The sequence below is a fragment of the Urocitellus parryii genome, chromosome X (assembly GCF_045843805.1).
Source record: "Urocitellus parryii isolate mUroPar1 chromosome X, mUroPar1.hap1, whole genome shotgun sequence".
Taxonomy (NCBI): Eukaryota; Metazoa; Chordata; class Mammalia; order Rodentia; family Sciuridae; genus Urocitellus; species Urocitellus parryii.
In genome coordinates this window covers 59,834,706-59,847,208 of record NC_135547.1, presented here as the reverse complement: position 1 = coordinate 59,847,208, position 12,503 = coordinate 59,834,706, and the positions used below count along the sequence as shown (strand labels likewise).

General features: G+C 40.1%; 1 protein-coding gene and 1 pseudogene across 1 annotated transcript in view; one reads left to right on the top strand and one right to left on the bottom strand.

Moving 5' to 3' along the window:
* Positions 1-12,503, top strand: part of Gprasp3 (G protein-coupled receptor associated sorting protein family member 3) — a 32,180-nt gene that overhangs the window by 13,509 nt on the left and 6,168 nt on the right. The window lies entirely within an intron of this gene.
* On the bottom strand, positions 8,827-12,122 carry LOC113175665 (glyceraldehyde-3-phosphate dehydrogenase pseudogene; annotated as a pseudogene).

The following is a 12,503-nucleotide window of genomic DNA, read 5'->3' as shown; positions in this document are numbered from 1 at the left end:
TTTGAAAAAAAAAAAAAAACAACCCTGAATATTGTTAGACCTCCTATTCCTTTTTCCCATTTCACTGTGTATTAGCCACTCCATATTTTCCTTCCTTCCCAACCTAATGTCCCATTATAGAATGCTGTATTTTTTGTGTGTGTGTGTATGTATGTGTTTTGTTTGTTTGTTTGTTTTGGTACTGGCAATTGAACCCAGGGGTGCTTAACCATTGAGCAATATCCCAAGATCATTTTATTTTTTATTTTGAAACAGGGCTTAACCAAGTTGCTGAGGCTGCCTTTGAACTTGGTAATCCTCCTGCCTCAGCTTTCCAGGCCACTGGGATTATAAGTGTGCATCACCATGCTCAGCTCAGTACATTTTTTTTTTTACTATGTTCCTACCTCATTCTCTGGCACCTGGCTCCGCTGTCCTGACAAAACACCAACTTTCAAAAAATATCAAGTATCTACCTCTTTCTATTATCAGTGTTGCTTAGTGAACCTGGAGAAAATTAATCAAACATGCTAACTATTGACACTAAGAATTTATCTTTTTCAACTTTAGTGCAGTCCCCTGAGCTGAAAGCATATAGTTTCTGATACCTTTATATTTTTTATGTTTATATAAGGGTATACTTTAACACAATGATTCTCAGAATTAAGTCTATGCATATCTATGAGCTCAAGCATTTAATGTACTTCTGGACCCTCCAGATCTTAAGAGTTTGGGCTCTACCCGAAGCTTTAGTTTTCAATCTGGAGCAGAAAACACAGTTGGCAGACTTCTAAAAATCATTAGGTATGATGTTCAGAATCTACAGTTTTCCTTTTATGTCTAAATGCAAGTTTTGCCACTGTAGAGGTATATACTCACTGACATGCAGAAATCCACAGCTATTACTCATTTAAGAGCTATTTTGCACCCAAACATATGTGTCACTCAGGATTGTTCCATTTTCACATAACTAGAAAGTCAAGTAAAACTAACTTAATAAGGAAATGTCAATTGGAAATACTGAAATAGGGTAGCCTTAGTGGTTATTTAATTCATCTAAGAAATTGGATTTTTTTCCATCTCTTTCTTCTGCCATTTACAATGTTAAAATTCCATCCTAAAGCTGGTAGGATGACTGGATGACTGCAAAAATTCCAAAACTCAAGCAACTTCCTAAGGAAGAAGAGGAAACAGTCTTTTCTAATGTTCTTTTCTTATGAATTAGAACTTTCCTCAGAAATACTTCTGTAATCCTCCCCAAATGTCTCATTTATCAGAGTTAGATCACTTCCCCACCATGAACCAGACAGTAACCCGGGGATAGATTGCTCCTAGAACAAAGAGGTTTACCCTTGGAACTGGGATTAGCCTCTTTGGCACATGGCTACAAGAAGTGGGGTGGTATATTTAAGCAAAAACGATGTTCATTTAGTAAGGGGTTATGGTAAGCAAAACAGTATACAAAACACTGAGGTTATAACAACAAAGACCACAGTGACAATGTCTTAGCTGTTATGACCCCTATAAATCACCATGGAGTTTTCATTCCTTTTTTCCTGCTTTCCCAAGCTATCCCATTATATGAATAGATCAGAATTTTTAAAGGATCTAGAAATAGCTGGGCATGGTGATGCACAACTCTAATCCCAGTGGCTTGGGAGGTTGAGGCAGGAGGATCTTGAGTTCAAAGCCAGCCTCAGCAACAGTAAAATCTAAGCAACTCAGTGAGATCCTGTCTCTAAATAAAATACAATAAATAGAGAAGGGGATGTGGCTCAGTGGTCGAGTGCCCCTGAGTTCAGTCCCTGTGTCTTGTCCTCCCCAAAAGGATCTAGAAATACTATTTCTTTTAAGGTGGTACAGTATATCAGATACTTTTTTTCTCAGTGTGCATAAGAATCCTGTGAAGTAGTATTTAGTATTACCAGTCTCTTTTAAGGATGAAAGAACTGAGTTATAAAGACATTAGTATTCTTTACCAAAGTTACAAAAATTACTAAGCAAAAGCCTGTGGCAAACTCTATATTCAAACTTTGTACTTCCTGACTCTGAAGTCTGGGTACTCCCTAATATATTATGCTACTTCCCTTTACAAAGTACTTCCAGAGCTCAGAAACTGTTCATTCAAGTCTAAGCAAGCACCTAACAATCATAGGCAACTAATGTAATGTGTAAATTGTAGTAGTATTATGCACTGCTTCCTGGTGGTGGTGGTGACAGAGATTACTTTTTTTCTCCCTGAATTAAGTCAAGGTTTCTTAGACCTCACCACCAGGAATTTTGATTTAGGTCTAAATCTGCATTCTGAGTTAAGAATTTTGGGACTAGGATATCAGGTTCAGGGAGCTACACAAATTTCCTGCACCTGGGAGAGAAAAGAGCTAATATTTGGGGAGCAGCTGGGTTTTCAAGGGCAACTTTATTCCTACATCCAACATCCAACTGAAAAGAAGGCAACAGCTATATTCACTGGTCTTTAGCTACCCTTGTGAAGTCCACAGCCAGATTCCAGTGTTCTCTCTGACATGTGACAATCTTGGAAGTCATTGTTCCTGTGCATAACAACCAGAGGAAAAAATCTTATTAATCTGAGAATGAACTGTTTTTTCTTAGACCCACCAAAGAACTAAAGTCATGCAGTAAAATGGCTATACCAAATTTTGAAGAAAAGGCCAATTCAGAGAACACAAACTCTCTTTACATAGGACAAAAACTGCTGGAGATTTCATTTCTTACTATTCAGGTAAAAACACTTGAATGGTAATTTTGACAAATTTCTTCAGACTGAATGTGGAATACTATGAGAATGATAAACTTCCAGAGACCTGCAGTCTTGGAGGGATCCCCACAGTTTTATGGGATTTACCTCCAGAAAATTTAACATATTCTTGCAGTGAAGATCCCACAAAGATCCCCTAATGGCACTGGCCATGAGAAGGAAATTGTATGCTTGTGAAATATATACCCAGTATATTTATCAAAACAAAAGCCTACTCTGCAATGGAGAGAGCCTTATCCCAGTGGAAGAAAGGCATTCCTCCTACACCAGCCCCTTAAAGGCTTCCAGTCTTATGAAAGGGAGAGAAAGAATCTAAAAAATATCTTGTGAAAGTCATAGTGTCAGGACACAGGCCCCACAAAAGCCTTGAATTTAATCAAATTACTATAAAATACTTCCTCTCCTTCACACTTTACCATCATGCTAACAAGTCTTTAGTTAATCATAGTGGCTAACAGCTAAAAGGACTGCAAGATGCAGGCTCTCAAAGGAAATTTTAGGGAGGTCCAAATTTAAGAGGGGAGACAGAAACAAGGACACTAGAGGAATTTGATGTCTCTGCCACCTGTAGCTACCATAAACACTAAGCACAGCCAAACTCCTAACCAGCTTAACATAAAACTTTCCACCACAGATCTATTTACCTCAGTTCTCATTATCCAATACATAATACTCAGCTTTCAACACAAAACTACAAGTTATGTTAAGAGATAAGAAACAAAATAGTCTGAATATACAAAACATGCATCAGAACCAGACTCAGATATAATGCAGATATTTGATTATCAGAGAGGGATTTTAAAATAACTATGTTTAATTCATTAACAGCTATAATAGATAAAACAGACAACATGCAAGGAAAAAGATGAGCAATGTAAAGTAAGCAGAAATACAGAAGCAAAATTAAATGCTAAAAATCAAAAACACTAACAGAAATGAATGATAACCTTATGGTGTCAACAATAGACTGGACAAAGTGAGGAAAGAATGGTGAGCTTGAAGATAGAGCAACAGCAACTCCCACATTGAAATTCAAAAAGAAAAAAAATAAGAAAAAAAACAGAATAAAACTTTGAAGAAATGGAGGACAATTTAAAAAGGTATAACATATCCATAGTTGGAATACACAGAAAGAAAATAATGGATTTCGAACAGAAGAAATATTTAAAGTAATAACAGCTGAGAAATTTCCAAAATAATGAGACACCACAGATCCAGGAATTACATAAAATACCAATCAGGATATTTAAAAAGTCAAGACCTAGGCATATAATATGCAAACTGCAGAAAACCAAAAAGAAAATATTACAACAACAACAAAAAACTTACCTGTAGCCAGGCATGGTGTTGCACACCTGTAATCCCAGTACAACTCTGGTGGCTAAGGCAGGAAGATCACAAGTTCAATGCCAGCCTCAGCAACTTAGTGAGACCCTATTTCAAAACAAATTTTTAATATTTATTTTTTAGTTGTGGTTGGACACACAACCTTTATATTATTTATTTTTATGTGGTACTGAGGATGGAACCCAGGGCCTCACATGCGCTAGGCAAGTGCTCTACCACTGAGCCACAACCCTGGCCTCAAAACAAAAATTTTAAAAAGGGCTGGGGATGTGGCTCAATGGATAAGTACCTCTGGGTTCAGTCCCTGATACCAAAACAAAACAAGAAAAACCCTTACATATAGCGGAATAAGGACAAAATCTACAGGGGACTTGTCAGAAACCGTGTAAGCAAGGAGAAAGTGGAGCCCCAATACCAAAACCAGACAAAGATACGTCAAGGAAAGAAAACTACAGACCAATATTTCTGATGAACATAGAAGAAAAAAATTCTTAATAAGATATTAGCAAACCACATTGAAAAACACACTGAAAAGATAATAAACCATGATCAAGTGGATTCTATTCCAGGGAAGCAAGGTTGATTCAACATACATGAATCAATAAATGTAATTCACCACTTAAACAGAATTAAGCACAATAACCATACACTCATCTCACTAGATGCAGAAAAGACCTCTGATAACATCCAACACCCATTCATGTTAAAAATGCTGGAGAAGCTAGGGATGGAAGGAACTTATCTCAACATCATAAACACTATTTACGACAAACCCAAATCCAAAATCATAATAAATGGAGAAAAACTAAAAAACATTTCCTCTAAAATTAGGAACAAGACAAAGCTATCCACTCTCACCACTCCTATTTAATATAGTTCTTAAAATATTAGCCAGAGTAATCAGGCAAGAGAAGGAAATGAATGTGATACAGGTAGGAAAAGAAAAAATCAAACCATCTCTGTTTGCCAATGACATGATTCTATATCTAGAAGACCCAAAAAACTGCACCAGAAGACTTCGAGAGCTTATAAATGAGTTCAGTAAAGTGGCAGAATATAAGGTCAACACCCACAATCAATATCTTTCCTACATTTCAAGACTGATTCAGCCAAGGAAGAAATCAGGAAAACCATTCCATTCACAATAACCTAAAAAAATTAAATATTTGGGAATCAATCTAACCAAGGCAGTATAAGAGTTCTACAATGAAAACTATGGAACACTGAAGAAGGAAATTGAAGAAAACCTTAAAAAATGGAAAGACCTCCTATGTTCTTGGATAGGCAGAATTAATTATCAAAATGGCCATAGTACCAAGAGCAATGTACAGATTCAATGCAATCCCCATCAAAATACCAATGACATTCCTCACAGAGTTAGAAAAAAATTCTGAAATTAATTTGGAACAATAAGAGACCCAAAGCAATACTGAGCATGAAAAGTGAAGCATGAGGCATTACAATACCTGATCTGAAATTATACTACAGAGCTATAGTAACCAAAACAGTATGTTATTAGCATGAAAATGGACATGAAAACCAATGGAACATAATAGAAGACATAGAGAAAAATCCATATACCTTCAGCCCTTTGGTACTTGATAAAGGTGCCAAAATATATTTTGGAGAAAAGACAGCCTCTTAAACAAATTGTGCTAGGAATATTGGATAGCTTTATGTAGAAAAATGAAACTAGGTCCTTATCTCTCACCCTGCATGAGATTCAAATCAAAATGGATCAAAGACTTAGGGATTAGACCAGAAACCTTGCAACTGCTAAAAGAAAATATAAGGTCAACACTATCATATTTGTGCTGGCACTGACTTCTTTAACAAGACCCCCAAAGCACACGAAATAAAACCAAGAATCAATAAGTGAGATGCCATCAAACTAAAATCATTTTGCACAGTGAAGGAAATGATTAAGGACATCAAGAGATAGCCTAAAGAATGGGAGAATATCTTGGACAGCTACTACTCCAACAGGGGATTGATATCCAGAATATATAAAGAACTCAAAAAACAACAACAACACAACAGATAACCCAATTAATAAATGGGCAAAAGAACTAAACAGAAACTTACCAAAGGAAGAAACACAAATGGCCAAATATATAAAAAATGTTCAACATCTCTAGCAATCATGAAAATACAAATGAAAACTACATTAATATTTCCTTTTGCTCCAGTCAGAATGGCAATGATCAAGAATACAAACAGGGCTGGGGTTGTGGCTTAGTGGTAGAGTGCTCATCTAGTATGCATGAGGCAGTGGGATTGATCCCCAGCACCATATAAAATAAAGATACTGTGTACATCTAAAGCTAAAAAATAAATATTTAAATAAAGAATACAAACAATAATAAATGCTGGTGAGGTTGTGGGGAAAAGGTACACTTGTACATTTTTGGTGGGATTGTAGACAAGTACAACCACTCTAGAAAGCAGTATGGAGATTCCTCAAAAAAAACTAGGGATGGAACCACCACACAACCCAGTATCTCACTCCTTGGTATTTTCCCAAAAGATTGAAAATCAGCATACTATAGTGATATAGCCACCTCAATGTTTATAGCAGCACAATTTGCAATAGCTAAATTATGGAATCAATTTAGGTGCCCATCAATAGATGAATGGATTGAAAATTGTGGTGTGTATACGCAGTAGAGTTCTACTCAGTCATAAAGAAAAATGAAATTTTGGCATTTGCCAGTAAACAAATGGAAATGGAGAATATCATGCTAAGTGAAATAAGACAAACTCACAAACTCAAATGTCAAATGTTTTCTCTCATGTGTGGAAGTTAAGGGTAAAATAAAGGAAAGGAGGAGGGAAAGATAGGATATCATAAAGATATAGGGAAATCAGTAGTATAGAAGAAAGAGATTGAGAGGCAGAGTGTATGTCAGAATATACCCTACTGTAATGTATATATCTAAAAACAACAAATAAAAAAAATTAAATTTAAAAAAAAGGGGGGCTGGGGATGTGGCTCAAGCGGTAGCGTGCTCGCCTGGCATGCGTGCGGCCCGGGTTCGATCCTCAGCACCACATACAAACAGAGATGTTGTGTCTGCCGAGAACTAAAAAATAAATATTAAAAAAAATTCTCTCTCTCTCTCTCTCTCTCTCTCTCTCTCTCTCTCTCTCTCTCTCCTCTCTCTCTCTCCTCTCTCACTCTCTCTTTAAAAAAAATCATGTAAATATATAAATATACAATAGGGAATTTTACATTTATGTATAAGTAAAAAAGAACCAATTAAATATAAATAAATAGATGAGTGAAAAGAATTAGTAGAGGAAGGAGGACAGGGGAGGGGAGAGAGTACGAGAGGAAATAGGGTGGGAGAAGGGAAGATTTGAACAAACATACCAAATTCCACGTATGTTTGTTTTTGTGAGGATGAACCCAACTACCATGTATAACTACAAAGCTCTAATAAAATAAGAAAATGCAGTGAAATATTTAAAATGAAAAGCATCAACCTTTGGGTTGGGGTTGTAGCTCAGTGGTAGAGCGCTTGCCTAGCACAGGTGAGGCAATGGGTTCAATCCTCAGCACCACATAAAAATAAATGAATAAAATAAAGGAATTGTGTCCATCTACAACTAGATTTTTTTTAAACCCTACATTTCTATGACCACTGGAATTGTCCTGCAAACACAAAGAAAAAATAATTTCTCAGACAAATAAGAATGGAGGATATTCATTGCCAGAAGACCTGCTCCACAAATAAGGTTAAGAAATTTATCAGGCAGCAGCTCAGAGGCTGAGCCAGGAGCATTACAAGTTCAAAGCCAGCCTCTGCAACTTATTGAAGACCTATGCAACTTAGTGAGACCCTGCCTCAGTATAAAAAATAAAGGGCTGAGGATGTGCTCAGTCTTTAAGCACCCCTGGGTTCAGTCCCCAGTAAACTCTCCCCACCATACACAAAAAGAAATTCTTCAGGGAGATGAAACAATAATATTGATTAGAAACTTACATCTAAATTAAAAAAGTAGAGCACTGGAGTAGAAATAAATGAAGACATGCTTGCTAGTGCCCTCATCATTGTTCATCTCAGTGTGTTAACAACCATCCTCACATGTAATACTCAGGTACAGTTTAACCAAACCAGGAAGAGGAAATTTTCACTCTCTTGTTCTAAAACCACTATGCTACTAATGCATTCATCAAAAGCACATGAGATGGCTGGGGATGTGGCTCAAGCGGTAGCGCGATCGCCTGGCATGCGTGCGGCCTGGGTTTGATCCTCAGCACCACATACAAAGATGTTATGTCCACCAAAAACTAAAAAAATAGATATTAAAAAATTCTCTCTCTCACTCTCTAAAAAAAGCACATGAGAATCTCATTTACAAATGTGTTTTAAGTATATAATTTTTCTCTGTTCTCATAAGTGAATTACACCTCCTAGCCCTATAGAATTTGAATAATACAACAGAATTCACTTTAAAGTTCTCTCTCTCTCTCTCTCTCTCTTTCTCTCTCTCTCTCTCTCTCTCTCTCTCCCCCTCTCTTGGGGTGCTGTGGACTTTATTGCTGAGAAAGTGACAGTAGGGTTCCCTAAGGCCATCTGCTTCTTCAGGAGTCTGGGATGGATACTGGGAGGGGGGGTGAGATTCTCAGTGTGATGAGGGATTGAGTTGTGTGGCAGGTCTCCCCAGCAGCTGAGAGTCTCTCTTTTTCCTCTCTTGTTCTTCTTGGGGTGGGTGGATCAGGGGCCTAACTCTTTGGATGCCACATAAACCATAAAGTCTACCACCCTGTTGCTGTATCTAAATTCACCATAATACCAGAAAATGAACTTGACAAAGTGATTGTTGAGGCAATACCAGCCCCAGGATTGAAGGTGGAAGAGTGGATATCACTGTTTAAGTCATATGAGACAACCTGATCCTTAGTGTAACTCAGGATGCCCTTGAGGGGGCCCTCTGATGCCAGCTTCACCAACTCGCATTATTTATTTATTTATTTTTGGTACCAGGGATTGAAACCAGGGATGCTTAACAACTGAACCACATCCCCATCCCTTTTTATATTTTATTTAGAGGCAGGGTCTTGCTAAGTTGCTTAGGGCCTCACTAAGTTGTTGAGGCTGGCTTTGAACATGTGGTCCTACTGCCTCAGCCACCCAAGCTTCTGAGATTACAAGCATGTGCCACCATGCCTGGCATTCACTACCTTCTTGATGTCATATTTGGCAGCTTTCTCCAGGTGGTAAGTCAGATTCACGAATGACATATTGGGGGTGGGCACAATGAAGGCTATGCCAGTGAGCTTCCTATTCAGTTCAGAAATTATGTTGCTCACGGCATTGGCAGTGTCAGTGGATGCAGGGATGATGTCCTGGGCAGCCCCACAGCCATCATGCCACAGTTTCCTGGTGAGGCAGTCCACTGTCCGAGTGGCAGTGATAGCATGGACTCTGGGTATTAGTCCTTCCAGAATGCAAAAGTTGTCATGGGTGTCTTTGGCCAGGGGAGCTAAGCAGTTGGTGATGCGGGAGGCATTGCTGATGATCTTGAGGGAGTTCACACACATCACAAACATGGGGGCATAAGAAGAGGCAGAGATGATTGCCATTTTAGCACCACCCTTCAAATGAGCCCTGGCCTTTTCCATAGTAGTGAAGACACCATAGTGCACTCCATGGCATATTCAGCACCAGCACCACCCCTTTGATGTTGGCAGGAGCTTGCTCTTGGAAGATGGAGATGGATCTCCCATTGATTACAAGCTTCACATTTCTAGGCTTGATTGTGCCATTGAACTTTCCATGGATGGAATAATGCCAGAACACATAGATAATGTAGTTGAAGTCAATGAATGTGTCATTGATGACAACGATATCCACTTTGATAGAATTAAATATATATCTGGTGACCAGGTACCCAATATGGTCAAATTCATTCAACCCTCACCACTGTGTCTGAGGAATACAACTGGCACTGCATGAGATGTGGCAGATTGTGAAACAGGGCCTCCCCAGAGCTAATCACTTAGCAATTTGGTATAGACAAATTCCACACATACATATGCACACATATGTAATGCAAGTGTATATCTTTTTTTTAAAACAAAACATGATTACCATAAAAAGAATCATATGTATTACTCTACAACTTCCATTTTCACTTAACATTGGATCTAGAATTATTTCCATTTTGGCATATAGAGAGCTGCTTCACTCTTTCTGATATCACAATAAAGTAGAATAGAACTTTATCAAATAAGTGTACCAAACAAGTTTACTTTCCCTTTTGATGGACATATAGATTATTTACAATTATTGTTATAAGAAATACTTTTAGTGAATGTCCTTGTACATACAGATTGAATATCCTTTATGCCTTATCCCTTATCCAAAATGCTTGGGACCAGAAGTATTTCAGACAGACTTTGAGGTTGAGCATATTCAATCTGAATTCTCACATACTCCAAATACTAAGCTTGTGATACTTCAAACTTAAGTTTCTGATTTTGGAGCACTTCAGATTTTTGGATTAAAGATGCACAACCTTTAAACATTTCTGCTCCCAAGCATTTTGGTTAAGGAATGGATGCTCAGCTTACAAGATCAGGACCTTGAAAGTCACATACACAGGTGTGTCAGATTGAGGGACTCCCAAAGGGAATACAAATTAACAAATAAAAGAATCATTAATTTTTGCTGCCTTTTTGTGTCTTATAATTTAAAATGGAGGTATTCTTAGTATTTCTAAAATGTGTGTGCTTCAGGAATTGACTCACAATGTCTGTACTTGCCTCTTGCTCCCTTTCTCCACTGAAAAGCTACGTAGGCAGAATCTCCTGGGTGACTGACTCTGGGCCAAGTGCTGGGTTTACAGGCATCACAGATAAAGACATAGCTATAGAATATTAACATAGAGCTGAAAACAATAAAGAGTACTATGGAATTTTCATGACTCAGTGGCACCTAACTCCTTACCACTGTCTACTTAGAAGCTGAGGATTCAGTGGTGAAAAATACTGAAAAGGGAGCTCATCTTTCATGGAATATATACTCTTAAGTCAAACACTCCACCTTTGGAGAGTGTCAAAAATTGTATATAATTAGGAAGAAAAATGCACATGCATTTATTAAACAGGAAGCAGGGCTGAGAGAAAGGGGAAGTTGAGGAAAGGAGCTGAAATCTGTCTTGCGAATGTATATGGGTATGGGTCTCTTTCTCTAACAGAGCAATGTACAGGGATCCAGGAGTGGGGCACCAGGGTGAGGAGTGTATGGCTCCCTGGGAGTCCTGGCGGAGCAGGCCTTGACTTGGACAGCTGTGGGATGACCCAAAGGCCAAGTGAATTCCCATTTGAAGTGAGATACTACCCATGTGGCAGAAGAGTAACTGTTGACACAGAGCAGTAATAGGTCACTTAGGGCAAAGGGTCTAGGTCAATCTTCCTTTGAAAAGGGCGCAAAGGTAAGGCCTTTAAAGGCATCCCCCACCTCAGTTTCCTAAGCAACAGGAGTTGCTTTCCTCCCTTTCATGGCTCCAGGAAGCTGTAAAGGAAAAACATGGAGGAAGAGCCATCCCAGAGGCCCCTAGTTAGTCTGTAGTGAAGTCACCTGTCCGTCCCTCCTAGCCCCGCAGTCTGCAGTCCTCACACCCACTCCCCTGACCCTCTCGGAAGGAAGGGGAGTGGAAGGAGGGGGCAGGCACAGTGGAAAGATTTTGTATTCATCCGCAGCTCCCGCCGGCGCGGCGCTTCCCGACCTCCTGATACCATTCCCCGCAGCCCCCAGCCGCCTGCCCTCCCGCCAGTCCCACCAGGAGTAGGTGCGCGGGAGACTGGGTGGTGGTCTGCACGCTAGGGTGCGCGGGGTCTTACTGAGGCTGCTGGTGCTAAGCCGCCCCTCAGACCCGGGCTGGCGCTGGCCCCGCCCACCTCTGGGTCGGAACTACGGTGGGCCTGGGAGGGGGCGTCGAGCCCATTCGCGCCATATCCCTCCGCCCCCCTTCCCGACACCCTCGAGGCGAGCGGTTCTTGCCGCATCCTGCGCAGCCCCTGCCCGGTTTGGTGCAGAGGCGTGGGGGCGGGACGCCTCTTGGCAATTCTGCCAGCACGGAAAGCTGAGGGAGTCCCAGTGTGGAGCTGCCTTAGGACCAGACGGAAAAGGAGAGGATAGGAATCCCTATGTCCTGGGCCCTGAGCCTGTGAAGGCAAGTGCGGCACTCAGGGGTGGTCTTCAACTGTGGCCCGCTGATAGCTTGCCCACTCCAGACTCTGGCAGCCCGGTGAGGAGAGAGTGAGTTGGCGGGAGCCGGTCCCTGAAAGGGGTGTGTGGAACCTGGGGACCCCTGGTGGGGAAGCGGCGGTGACCCGCCTGGGTCGGGGCAGGGGGCGGGGTGTCCAGAGAGCCTCCAGCAGAGCTTC